At 38.6% G+C, this 12609-nt stretch overlaps 1 protein-coding gene across 1 annotated transcript in view; it reads left to right on the top strand.

Moving 5' to 3' along the window:
• LOC123507197 overlaps positions 1-12609 on the top strand; it is a 336550-nt gene that overhangs the window by 184475 nt on the left and 139466 nt on the right. The gene's annotated exons all lie outside the window — the stretch shown is intronic.

The following is a 12609-nucleotide window of genomic DNA, read 5'->3' as shown; positions in this document are numbered from 1 at the left end:
TGAGGATAAGCATTTGATATATTTTTTCAGTACAGTAAGCCCCCCAATTTAGCGAAATCCAGCTTAGCAATACCCTTATTTAGTGAGTGTCTGGAAAAAGGCCAAGCCCTCAAGTTTAGAGATTTTTTCTCATATTTAGCGAATGTACCACGCTACACTGTCCTGCCTCCCGCTCACTATGAGCCAATTGTCCCGCCTCCCGCTCACTCTGAGCCAATTGCGTGTCTGTTTGGCCGTGATGTCAGCCACACATTGCCTCCGGCATTTCCGCTCGACACTTGAGCTATTAAGCCAGCATGTGAACTCATATTTTGTGCTCCCATCCTCACTGTTTAGTGATTTTCGGTATCACCATGGCCTCCACTAACCCCTCCTACTCAGGAACGTCGATAGATGTTCATCACGCAAAACTCGGGGCACGTCGATCGACATTTGGGCGTTTTGTCCTATATTTTGGCTATTTTCTTCCCATTTTCTTTGCTTGTGAGGTGGCAACACTCATCAGGAGTAAACATGTGCTATAGGTCAGTGTGTCACCAACTTCCACAATGGATGGTGAGAGCGAAAGTGATTCCACGGTGTCTGATTCCGTCACCTTCCACGTGCCTTACTTCTATACCTCAGGTCTCTCGTCATGTTGCAGGGAGACAACTTTTGAATGAGAGTGGTATCGAAAGGGCATTGGAATTAACAGTTTCTACAATAATAGAAAGCGAAGATAGCTATGTTCTTAGCTCTGATATGGTTCAACCACCGAGGGGGAGGACATTCTACCACCACCACCAGAGAGAGGATACAAGGGGCTCGTTTTCTATCGCTGTAGCCAAGGCCGCTGGCGCAGATCGGACGCAAGGCCACGTACACCGATTATACCACCTCATTCAACCTGTGATATTTTGGTAACCATAGCATCTAGAGACTTCTGTTTTTTTTGCATTGCAAAGAGAAAGAGTTGCTTGTGGGCAGAACACCATTTGTACTCACTCGTTTCTTGAATTTTCAATTGTAATCAGTATGTAAATAGAGGCTATTTTGTGCGTTTCTCGCCAAACTTCCCGAGTTAGCACGAGCGAAAAACTAAACGTCCCCAAGTTTTAGGGGCTAGTGGTTCGGGGGGTGCTGATTTTCGTGAAGGTGGCGATGTTGCAGCTGTAAATGGGGACTTGAAATGGAGACTTTGGGCGGACGAAAGACTGATTGATATTTTTCCCTATTTAAAGTAGTATTCAAATTTGGCAAAATTCCAATTTAGCGATGGTTTCGCAGACTAATAGGATCGCAAAATGTGGGGGCTTACTGTACAAGTAAGCAAGCCATGTTTACCTAAGTTGCATAAACACAATATTTTGTGCTGCCATGCTTGTTTAGAAGTGGTGACATGGGTAATTCATACTGATTAATTCTAAACTGATGTGGTATTTGATGAGTTATCTGTCTCTGTAGATAGGTAGATGTTTATTGACCACAGTTTTAACAGCGAATTACAGTAATAGTAATATTTTGTATTCTATTCAAACTTCTCTTCAAAGAATTTTATATGGCACAAAATCAGTAATTGGAGTTCAATGCAAATTATATTCTCAAAAGTATAAAATTTTTCCCATAACAAAACGATATCCCTAAGGAGGCTTAATTATTTGTTGTATGACCTTTTCTTATACGTAGTTTTTTTCTTTTCTTCTTGTTTTTACATTCAGTTTCCTTATTATATTAGGGCTAGGACAGTGCCTCCTGACAGAGGAGGCAGGAGGATTATGGTTTTGGCACTTGGGAATTGTTACCCTGAGTAACTTCGGACCATGGCCAAGATTCGAACCTATGCACTTGCGAACCCTGGGGTCCCTCTGCACCACGGCGTACCCTATGAGACCTTTTCTTATAGTATCAATGAAAAAGTGACACCAATTAAAACTTAACCAACTATGAAATACTGTATTTGATGGCTCATAAGACACACTATTCTCCAAAAAAAAGTCTCAGGAAATGAGCTTGTGTCCTTCAAGGCCAAAGTTCAGTATTGAGGCAGTAGTTAGTGGTAAGTCTATGGCAAGAGGCTCTAAGATCAAACCCTATACATCTTCACACATGTAAACAAAGTGATGATTGGTACTACGCCATAAAACACCTTTCTTTCAAGGTAACGGTATATAATAGGTCATACTTTGCGGTAATTCACATAGAATGACAACAGTCAGGAAGAATTTTCCTAAGTGACCATACACCTCATGAACCAAAACAAAACATGGGATTTATGATCTTGATCTTGACATGACCAAGCTTAACATAACATAACATAACATAAATAATAGGATAACAAAGGGCCACCAAGGCCCATCTAGGTTATCCTGTATCAGTCGCACAGCGACCTTGTCATCAGTACTTAAAGATACACTTACAAGTACACAATACATTATATACTAATTCTAAATATTTGGCCCATTAACAGGGCTAAGTCCTGCAGCGAAATCCTCTACAATATGTGATCCCCATACATGGGGCTTGTTTAACTATAGTAAATTTCTTATAAAAACTATCATGCAGTGCTATATATAATTATAAATCTAATAAATTTAAGTGCTTATCTAATCTGTTTTTAAACATTGTCAAACTAGTGCTATTTACAACCCTCTCTGGCAATGCATTCCAGAAGTCTACCACCCTATGACTAAAAAAATATTTTCTTATATCTAACCTGCAGCCTTGCTTTCTAATCTTCCTGCCATGATTTCTAGTCCTACTTCCCTCCTCTAAGGTAAAGAAAGATCTCACATCTATGTAGTTTGTAGCTGAGAACATTTTAAATAACTCTATCATATCCCCTCTTATTCATCTCCTTTCAAATGAAAACATGTTTAATTCCTTTAATCTATCTCTATACTCCAGGCGCTTTAATGCTGGTATCATCCTAGTTGCTCTTCTCTGAACTGCTTCTAACATGTTGATATCCTGCCTATAATGGGGTGACCAGGCCTGTATGCAATACTCTAAATGGGGCCTAACATAGGAATTATATAAGCTACGCACCACTTCCTTACTTTTATAACTAACATTTCTAGTTATAAAACCCAGGATCCTATTTGCCCTATTTCTTGCTTCTAAACATTGCTTTGAAAATTTCATAGTCCTGTCTATCACTACTCTTAAATCCTTTCATTCCTCTACTGCCTCTAGCCAACATCCCTCCATCTCATAGCTAAAGTTTTGTCTTTACCTAAATGCATAACCTGACACTTTTTAGAATTAAACTCCATCTGCCACCTGTCTGCCCATGCTATCAGCCTGTCCAGGTATCGTTGTATTCTGTAATTGTCCTTTTCACCCTATACTGCACTTGCTATCTTAGTATCATCTGCAAACTTTGATACTTTGCTACTAATTCCTATATCTAAATCGTTAATGTACACAAAGAAAAGAAGAGGTCCTAGCACTGATCCTTGGGGTACCCTACTAACCAGGCGAGCCAGACGGGGAAAGATAGTAGTCAGGATGGGCAGAGATGGCAGGTTGCGAGGGGAAGGAAAGCGGAGGCTGTTAGGGAGGATAGGACTAAACCTGTTGAGTGTGAAAATAGGTTCGGTTTGTTGGATGGGGAGGGGGAGAGTGAAAGTGAGAGTGGAGTGAATGAAGTGGTTGTGGTGAGTGAAAGGAGAAAGAAGGGGGTAGAGGAGAGGAGGAGGATGGTTGTGTAGCACACCTCAGGTGTGTGTGGTGGGTGACTCTCAGGTTAGGTATTTAGATAGCACTTTCTTTGGGAAAGACAGGGATAGGAGGACGAACGTGTGTATGCCTGGTGCAGGTGTGAAGGCAGTGAGTGAGGAGGTGCAGAAGAGGGTTGGGGGATGGAGAGGGAGGTGTAGTAGTTTTGCACGTAGGTGGGAACGATGTCAGAGCAGGTGGGTCGGAGGAGTTAGTGGCAAGATTTCGGGAAATGTTAGGCAAGATAAGGGAGAGTGGTAGGAGGTGTGTAGTGTCAGGAATCTTGCCTCGTGTGTATGTTAGCAGGAATGGTTGTCTAGAGCCATTGGTGTGAATGATCGGGTAAAAGGGATGTGTAAGGATGTGGGTGTCAGCTTTGTGGATGTATGGGATAGGTTCTATGGGCGAAGGATTTGTATGCTAGGGATGGTGTGCATCTGAGTAGGAAGGGTGTGGATGTGCTGAGTGGATGTCTGGAGGGGAGTTGGGATGGAGTGTAGGGGTGAGGTAGCAAATGCATTCCAGAAGAAAGATGCTAGACATAAATTAGATAGGATAAACAGAGATAGTGAAAAGATTAGGAAAGATTTCCAGGTGCAAATAGGAGAGAATAAGATTAGGATTCCAAATAAGGAGACAGCATCTAGGAAGGTAGCTGGACTTAAATGTTTTTATGTAAATGCCAGAGTCTTAGGAACAAGAAGGACGAGTTATCTAGTTATATAGTTGAGGAGGACTTAGATGTTGTATGTGTCACAGAGGCATGGGTAAATGAGGAAAAGTTTAGGAAAATAGGAAAGAATATGAAGTAGATGGATACATTATGTATTTACACCAGAGAATTGGTAGGATAGGTGGAGGAGTAGTTATTTATGTAAAAAATCCTTCATTTCCAGTCAGGTTAATGGTATTAAGGTAGATAACAGAGTAGAGTCCTTATGGCTGGATGTTAGAGTAAACAAAAGTAAGGTTATTAGAGTAGGAGCTTTTATAGACCACCTAACCAGTCAGCAGAGGTAGACAACCTTATGGTAGATGAGATAAATAGGGGTGTACTAGTCAGACAATTATCTTAGGGATTTTAATCTTAAGTCAGTAAACTGGGAGAGGATGGTAGGAGATGCTAGTGAAAATAAGTTTATGGAAAGTTTTCAGGATAACTATTTAGTGCAGATGGTAGATAAACCTACTAGGGGAGGAAGGTTTTAGACATAGTACTAACAAATATTGAGCATTGTTTAAAGGAAGTTGAGGTAGGAGAGACTTTAGCAAACAGTGACCATCATATAATTAGATTTATCATTAATTCCAGTAGGGATAATATAGTGAATAAGACTAGAGTCCCAAACTATCAGAAAGGCAATTATGGTAGGTTACGTCAGTTATTAGGAGAGGTAAACTGGGAAGATAGTTTTGGAAATAAAACTGCACAGGAGATGTGGGATATTTTTAAGGTTGTAGTAAAGGGTATAGTGATGCAGTGTATCCCTTACAAAGATATAAGGCAGAGAAACAGGAAGCCATTATGGTGGACTCATGAGATAGGTAGCCAGATCAGAGAGAAGAAGAGGGCATACAGAGAGTTGCAGAAAAGTGGGAAGATGTAGATTTGATTAGGTACAGACAGGTCAGAGATGATTTGAGTAAGGTTATAAAAAAGTAAAAGGCAGGCAGAGATAAAACTAGCTAGAGCTGGGAGTAAAGATCCCAAAAATTATATAGTTATTACAAGGTCAGTGATAAAAGAAATAAGGATAGGATTGGACCACTCAGAAAAGATGGTGTAGTAGTGGATCAAAATGAAGACATAGTAGAATTATTGAATGAACAATTTTCTTCAGTATTTACTAGGAAAGAATAGGAAATCCTGTTACAAACAGTGCGACGAGTAGTTTAAGAGCTTTAGAAAATATTGATATAAAACCGGGAATTATTAGGAAATTTATTCTTGAACTAGACGATAGGAAAGCTAGTGGTCCTGATGAGCTACATGCCAGAGTACTTAGGGAGGGTGTAGACAGTATTTCTGAAGCACTTAAGTTAATCTTTGAAAGATCACTTAGGTTTGCTGAGATACCACAGGACTGGAAGTTAGCTAATGTTACTCCAATATTTAAAAAAGGTAGGAAGGATGATGCGAATAATTATAGACCGATCAGTTTAACTAGTATAGTATGTAAGATACTAGAGAAAATCATTAAGGGTAGTATTTGGGAGCATTTAAATGAGAATAGATTAATTAGAGATACCCAACATGGCTTTAGATCAGGGAGGTCCTGTCTTACAAATTTGCTCGATATCTTAGAATATATTACCAAGGAGTTAGATGATGGAAATAGCATAGATGTTATATATCTAGATTTTAGCAAGGCGTTTGATAAGGTACCGCATAGGAGGCTAGTGTACAAATTGAGACTACATGGGATAGGGGTAGGTTAGTTGATTGGATTAGTGAATGGCTTTCTGATAGGAAACAGAGAGTAGTATTAAATGGGGCAATGTCTGAGTGGAAGGAAGTGGTTAGTGGGGTACCCCAAGGATCAGTGCTAGGACCTCTTCTTTTCTTGGTGTACATTAACGATTTAGATATAGGAATTAGTAGCAAAGTATCAAAGTTTGCAGATGATACTAAGATAGCATGTGCAGTACAGGGTGAAAAGGACAATTACAGAATACAACGAGACCTGGACAGGCTGATAGCATGGGCAGACAGGTGGCAGATGGAGTTTAATTCTAAAAGTGTCAGGTTATGCATTTAGGTAAAGACAACACAAACTTTAACTATGAGATGGAGGGATGTTGGCTAGAGGCAGTAGAGGAAGGAAAGGATTTAGGAGTAGTGATAGACAGGACTATGAAATTTTCAAAGCAATGTTTAGAAGCAAGAAATAGGGCAAATAGGATCCTGGGTTTTATAAATAGAAATGTTAGTTATAAAAGTAAGGAAGTGGTGTGTAGCTTATATAATTCCTATGTTAGGCCCCATTTAGAGTATTGCATACAGGCCTGGTCACCCCACTATAGGCAGGATATCAACATGTTAGAAGCAGTTCAGAGAAGAGCAACTAGGATGATACCAGCTTTGAAGCGCCTGGAGTATAGAGATAGATTAAAGGCATTAAACATGTTTTCATTTGAGAGGAGATGTATAAGAGGGATATGATAGAGTTATTTAAAATGTTCTCAGATACAAACTACATAGATGTGAGATCTTTCTTTACCTTAGAGGAGGAAGTAGGACTAGAAATCATGGCAGGAAGATTAGAAAGCAAGGCTGCAGGTTAGATATAAGAAAATATTTCTTTAGTCATAGGGTGGTAGACTTCTGGAATGCATTGCCAGAGACGATTGTAAATAGCACTAGTTTGACAATGTTTAAAACAGATTAGATAAGCACTTAAATTTATTAGATTTATAATTATGTATAGCGCTGCATGATAGTTTTTATAAGAAATTTACTATAGTTAAACAAGACATGATCCCCATGTATGGGGATGACAGATTGTAGAGGAATTCGCTGCAGGACTTAGCCCTGTTAATGGGCCAAATATTTAGAATTAGTATATAATGTATTGTGTACTTGTAAGTGTATTTTTAAGTACTGATGACGAGGTCGCTGTGCGACTGATACAGGATAACCTAGATGGGCCCTGGTGGCCCTTTGTTATCCTATTATTTATGTTATGTTATGTTATGTTCCACTCAGACATTGCCCCATTTAATACTACTCTCTGTTTCCTATCAGAAAGCCATTCACTAATCTAATCAACTAACCTACCTCCTATCCCATGTAGTCTCAATTTGTACACTAGCCTCCTATGTGGTACCTTATCAAACGCCTTGCTAAAATCTAGATATATAACATCTATGCTATTTCCATCATCTAACTCCTTGGTAATATATTCTAAGATATCGAGTAAATTTGTAAGACAGGACCTCCCTGATCTAAAGCCATGTTGGGTATCTCTAATTAATCTATTCTCATTTAAATGCTCCCAAATACTACCCTTAATGATTTTCTCTAGTATCTTACATACTATACTAGTTAAACTGATCGGTCTATAATTATTCGCATCATCCTTCCTACCTTTTTTAAATATTGGAGTAACATTAGCTAACTTCCAGTCCTGAGGTATCTCAGCAAATCTAAGTGATCTTTCAAAGATTAACTTAAGTGCTTCAGAAATACTGTCTACACCCTCCCTAAGTACTCTGGCATGTAGCTCATCAGGACCACTAGCTTTCCTATCGTCTAGTTCAAGAATAAATTTTCTAATAATTCCCGGTTTTATATAAATATTTTCTAAAGCTCTTAAACTACTCGTCGCACTGTTTGTAACAGGATTTCCTATTCTTTCCCTAGTAAATACTGAAGAAAATTGTTCATTCAATAATTCTACTATGTCTTCATTTTGATCCACTACTACACCATCTTTTCTGAGTGGTCCAATCCTATCCATTTCTTTTATCACTGACCTTGTAATAACTATATAATTTTTTGGGATCTTTACTCCCAGCTCTAGCTAGTTTTATCTCTGCCTGCCTTTTACTTTTTTATAACCTTACTCAAATCATCTCTGACCTGTCTGTACCTAATCAAATTTACATCTTCCCACTTTTCTGCAACTCTCTATATGCCTCTTCTTCTCTCTGATCTGTCTACCTATCTCGTGAGTCCACCATAATGGCTTCCTGTTTCTCTGCCTTATATCTTTGTAAGGGATACACTGCATCACTATACCCTTTACTACAACCTTAAAAATATCCCACATCTCCTGTGCAGTTTTATTTCCAAAACTATCTTCCCAGTTTACCTCTCCTAATAACTGACGTAACCTACTATAATTGCTTTTCTGATAGTTTGGGACTCTAGTCTTATTCACTATATTATCCCTACTGAAATTAATGATAAATCTAATTATATGATGGTCACTGTTTGCTAAAGTCTCTCCTACCTCAACTTCCTTTAAACAATGCTCAATATTTGTTAGTACTATGTCTAAAACCTTCCTCCCCCTAGTAGGTTTATGTACCATCTGCACTAAATAGTTATCCTGAAAACTTTCCATAAACTTATTTTCACTAGCATCTCCTACCATCCTCTCCCAGTTTAGTGACTTAAGATCAAAATCCCCTAAGATAATTGTCTGACTAGTACACCCCCTATTTATCTCATCTACCATAAGGTTGTCTACATCTGCTGACTGGTTAGGTGGTCTATTGAAAGCTCCTACTCTAATAACCTTACTTTTGTTTACATTTGTTTCTTGTTCACTGTGTTCTTTATAGTGTGATGCTGTTACTCCTTGAAGTAAGACTCACTTTCTTAGAATTAAAATTGCACCTATCTTTTTAACATTCTTACCTGACATACATGTAAAAAAATTATGATAAACAAAGAAAAATTATGATTACTTGCCCATGCCAGGTATATATTTACATATCACAGCAAGATTGGTATATAGGCCACTAGCAAATATTAAAGTTTTTAAATGCAAAATACTGGGATGTAATAATGGTCTAAATGCATGTAAGAGTATTCAAATGTCAGGTGAAATCATTCACTTCATGTTCAGTGATTAGATATGCTCATTTAACTTTTTTTTTCATTTTAATATCTGCCAAGACTTGATGCCTCTCGTGAGCCCATGTGTTGTATGAGCCATCAAATGCCATAAATATAATGAAAATCAATACAACCTAAAAGTTTCAACAAAAGTATAAAATGGTAAAATATTAAAGAAATTAGAATATATACAGTCCAAAACATTATAAAATGATTTAAAAATCATAAAGATATACAAATTTGAATTCATATAAGAAAATAGTTCTATACACACACACACACACGGGACATCGTCGATGGCGGAGGTGGTCGCTGAGCTCCAGAGCAATCATCTATAATTCTACAGTTACCATTGCCTAAGAGTAACCAAGGTGGGAAAGGAGCTGGTAATGTTTGTCCCGTCTCCATATAGTCATGTTAACTGTTGATTAGCAAAATAATGTCCAGTGAAGGTAAATATAAACTGTAGCCTGCGTTTGAGCCATCAGCTGGTTTGTTTACGTCTGCGCAACATGGCGGCCGTGAACTCGAAAGAGGAATCAGACTTCACAGGGTTTCAAGGAATAATGGAGAAGAGCGCTTATGTGAAGAAAATTCTGGAGTTAGAAGGTAAAATTGAAAACTGTTTGAAAAGTATGAGGGCCTGGAAACGAGTTATGACAATGTAAAGAAAGACTGTGCCGATATGAAGAAGGAAAATGCAGCACTGAAAGAGGAAGTTAAGCTAATTAAAGTGAATTGCGAAAATGTGGAGAATCTCTAGGAAAAGTGATGGAGAAGCAGGCTGAATGGAAAAAAGTCAGGAAGTGGAAAGAAAGGAGGTAAATTACAAAGTTGCAAGTCTGGAAAAGGAAATCAAAGAGTCAGGGGAGAAAACTTTGGGCCTTGCTGAAATTATAGATCAACAGATCATAGAAGAGAAGATAGCTGAGAAAGTGGTGAAGGTTATTAAGTCAAATGAGACATTGGTGAGGGAAACTGTAGACAAAAAGAGATGTGTGGTGATATTTGGTGTGGAGGAGGATAAGACACCGAGTAAAATGGAGAGAGAGAAAACATAAAAAGGTGATAAATAATATCATTAATGTGGTGCAGGAGGAGGAAAAGACCTAGTACAAGAAATAGAGGACTTCCATAGAATTGGAAAGTTCACAAGAGAAGGTATGAGGCCAATAAGAATCAAACTTAAGTCACAAAAGGATGTAGATGAATTGGTGGAGAAGTCATGGAGGCTAGCCCAGCAGGAAACAACAAGGAAGATTTGGTTGAGAAGAGATCTCGGTGAAAAGGAAAGAGAAATGTTAAATGAGTTGAGAAAGGAGGCTTTGAAAAAATGAAGAGAGGACAGAAGAGGAGAAGAAAGAGTTTTTCTGGAGAATCTTGGATATGAGACTGAGGAAGTGGTTCATAACCCAGAAAAGTACAGCAAGAAAGGACTAAAGAAACTTACATATGAGCGAAATGTAATGTATTCCAACATAAATGGAGTGATATCGGGATTTTAGAACTCAACGATTACTTGAGGGACAAGAACCCAGATATTGTGGGTCTTACTGAAACAAAACTGAGAGAGGGAGAAGACCTGATGAAGGTTGGAGAAGGAAATATAACGTTTGGAAAAGAAATAGAGTAGGTAAGATGGGAGGAGGAGTGATGTTGCTGGTTAAAAAGATATAAAGGTGGATCAAGTGAAAAAGGTATGGGAAAGGCAGAAGTGCTAAAGATCAGAGCAGAAACTAATGAAGGAAAAAGAGGCACTACATAGTGGTGTACGTACCACCTAAGACAAATGCATGGTCAGTACAGGAATATGAAGAAATGATAAGTGATACAGGAACATGTCTGGAAGAAATGTTGGGTGGCTGTGAACGAACTATAATGATGGGAGATTTTAATTGTAAAGAGGTGTGTTGGGAGGACTGGTCAATGGAAGGATCAGAGACAACATGGGGAAATACACTATTGACACTGGCAATGGAAAATGTGTTAACTCAGTGGGTCAAAGAAGATACTAGGTTTGGAGGAGAGGGAGCATCGTCAAGACTGGACTTGGTCTTTAGTACAGAGCCAATGGTCATTGAGGAGATGAGGGTGGAGTGCCCTTTAGCAAAGAGTGATCATGCAGTTTTGGAGTTCAAGGTGATAGACGAAGAGAAATCTAGAAGAAATGAAGAATATAAAGTGGGAAGATGGAATTATGCCAAGACAGATTTTGGAAACCTAAAGAAATTCTTTCAAGAGACAAATTGGATGAAATTCAAGAGTGCTAAGGAGCAAATGAAAAGTGGAAGGAATTTATAAAAATATACAAAGAAGGTGAGAAAAATTTGTACCAATAAGACAACATAGAGAAGTTGGAAAGCAGGACTGGTTTAACGATAGATGTGAAAAGGCTAGAACAAGAAAAGAGGATGCATGGAAGAGGTGGAGAAGGAAAAGACGGATTAAGCAGTGGGAAAGTTACAAAAGAGCAAGAAATGAATATGTGTTGATTAGAAGAGAAGAAAGAAAGAAACAAGAAAAGGATATAATTGATAAATGTAAAGACCAACCAAGGCTTTTTACAGACATGTGAACAACAACATCAAAAATAGAGAAAGTATTGAAAGTTTAGAAGTAAATGGAGTATGCAGTGAAGATCCCAGGAAATGGCAGAGGCTATGAATGGATGCTTTCGGAAGGTATTCACAAAGGAGACTGCTTTTGACAAACCACTGGTAATGGAACAGAAAGGGATTATGAAGGAGTTTCAAGTAACGGTGGAGGAGATCAAGAACATGATGGGGAGTTTAGAAGTGAGAAAAGCTGTGGGACCTGATGGGGTATCAGGATGGATTTTAAGAGAATGCAGGAGCAATTGGCAGAAAAAGTTTGTGAAGTAATTGATGCCTCATTAAGGGAAGGTGTAGTGCCCCAAGACTGGAAAAGAGCTAACATTGTCCCAATCTATAAATCAGGTAACAAGAGAGACCCATTGAACTATAGACCAGTGTCACTTACAAGTGTGGTAGCTAAGATGTGTGAGAGGGTGGTGAAGACTAGATGGACAGACTTCTTGGAGAAAATGACATACTTTGTGAGTGTCAATTTGGTTTTAGGAAAGGGCGTTCATGCACGACAAACCTGATATGTTACTATTCGAGGGTGATAGATGTAATACAGGAAAGAGATGGTTGGGCTGATGGAATATATCTGGATTTAAAAAGGCCTTTGATAAGGTACCACACCAGAGACTGATCTGGAAACTTGAAATGGTAGGAGGAGTGCATGGCAGTTTACTAAAATGGATGGAAGACTTTTGGTAGGAAGAGAAATGAGAACAATAATTAAGGACAGACCATCAGAAT

This window comes from Portunus trituberculatus, chromosome 1 (genome assembly GCF_017591435.1).
Source record: "Portunus trituberculatus isolate SZX2019 chromosome 1, ASM1759143v1, whole genome shotgun sequence".
Classification (NCBI taxonomy): Eukaryota; Metazoa; Arthropoda; class Malacostraca; order Decapoda; family Portunidae; genus Portunus; species Portunus trituberculatus.
Note: the sequence above shows the minus strand (reverse complement) of the source record. Positions and strands in the feature narration are given on the sequence as shown.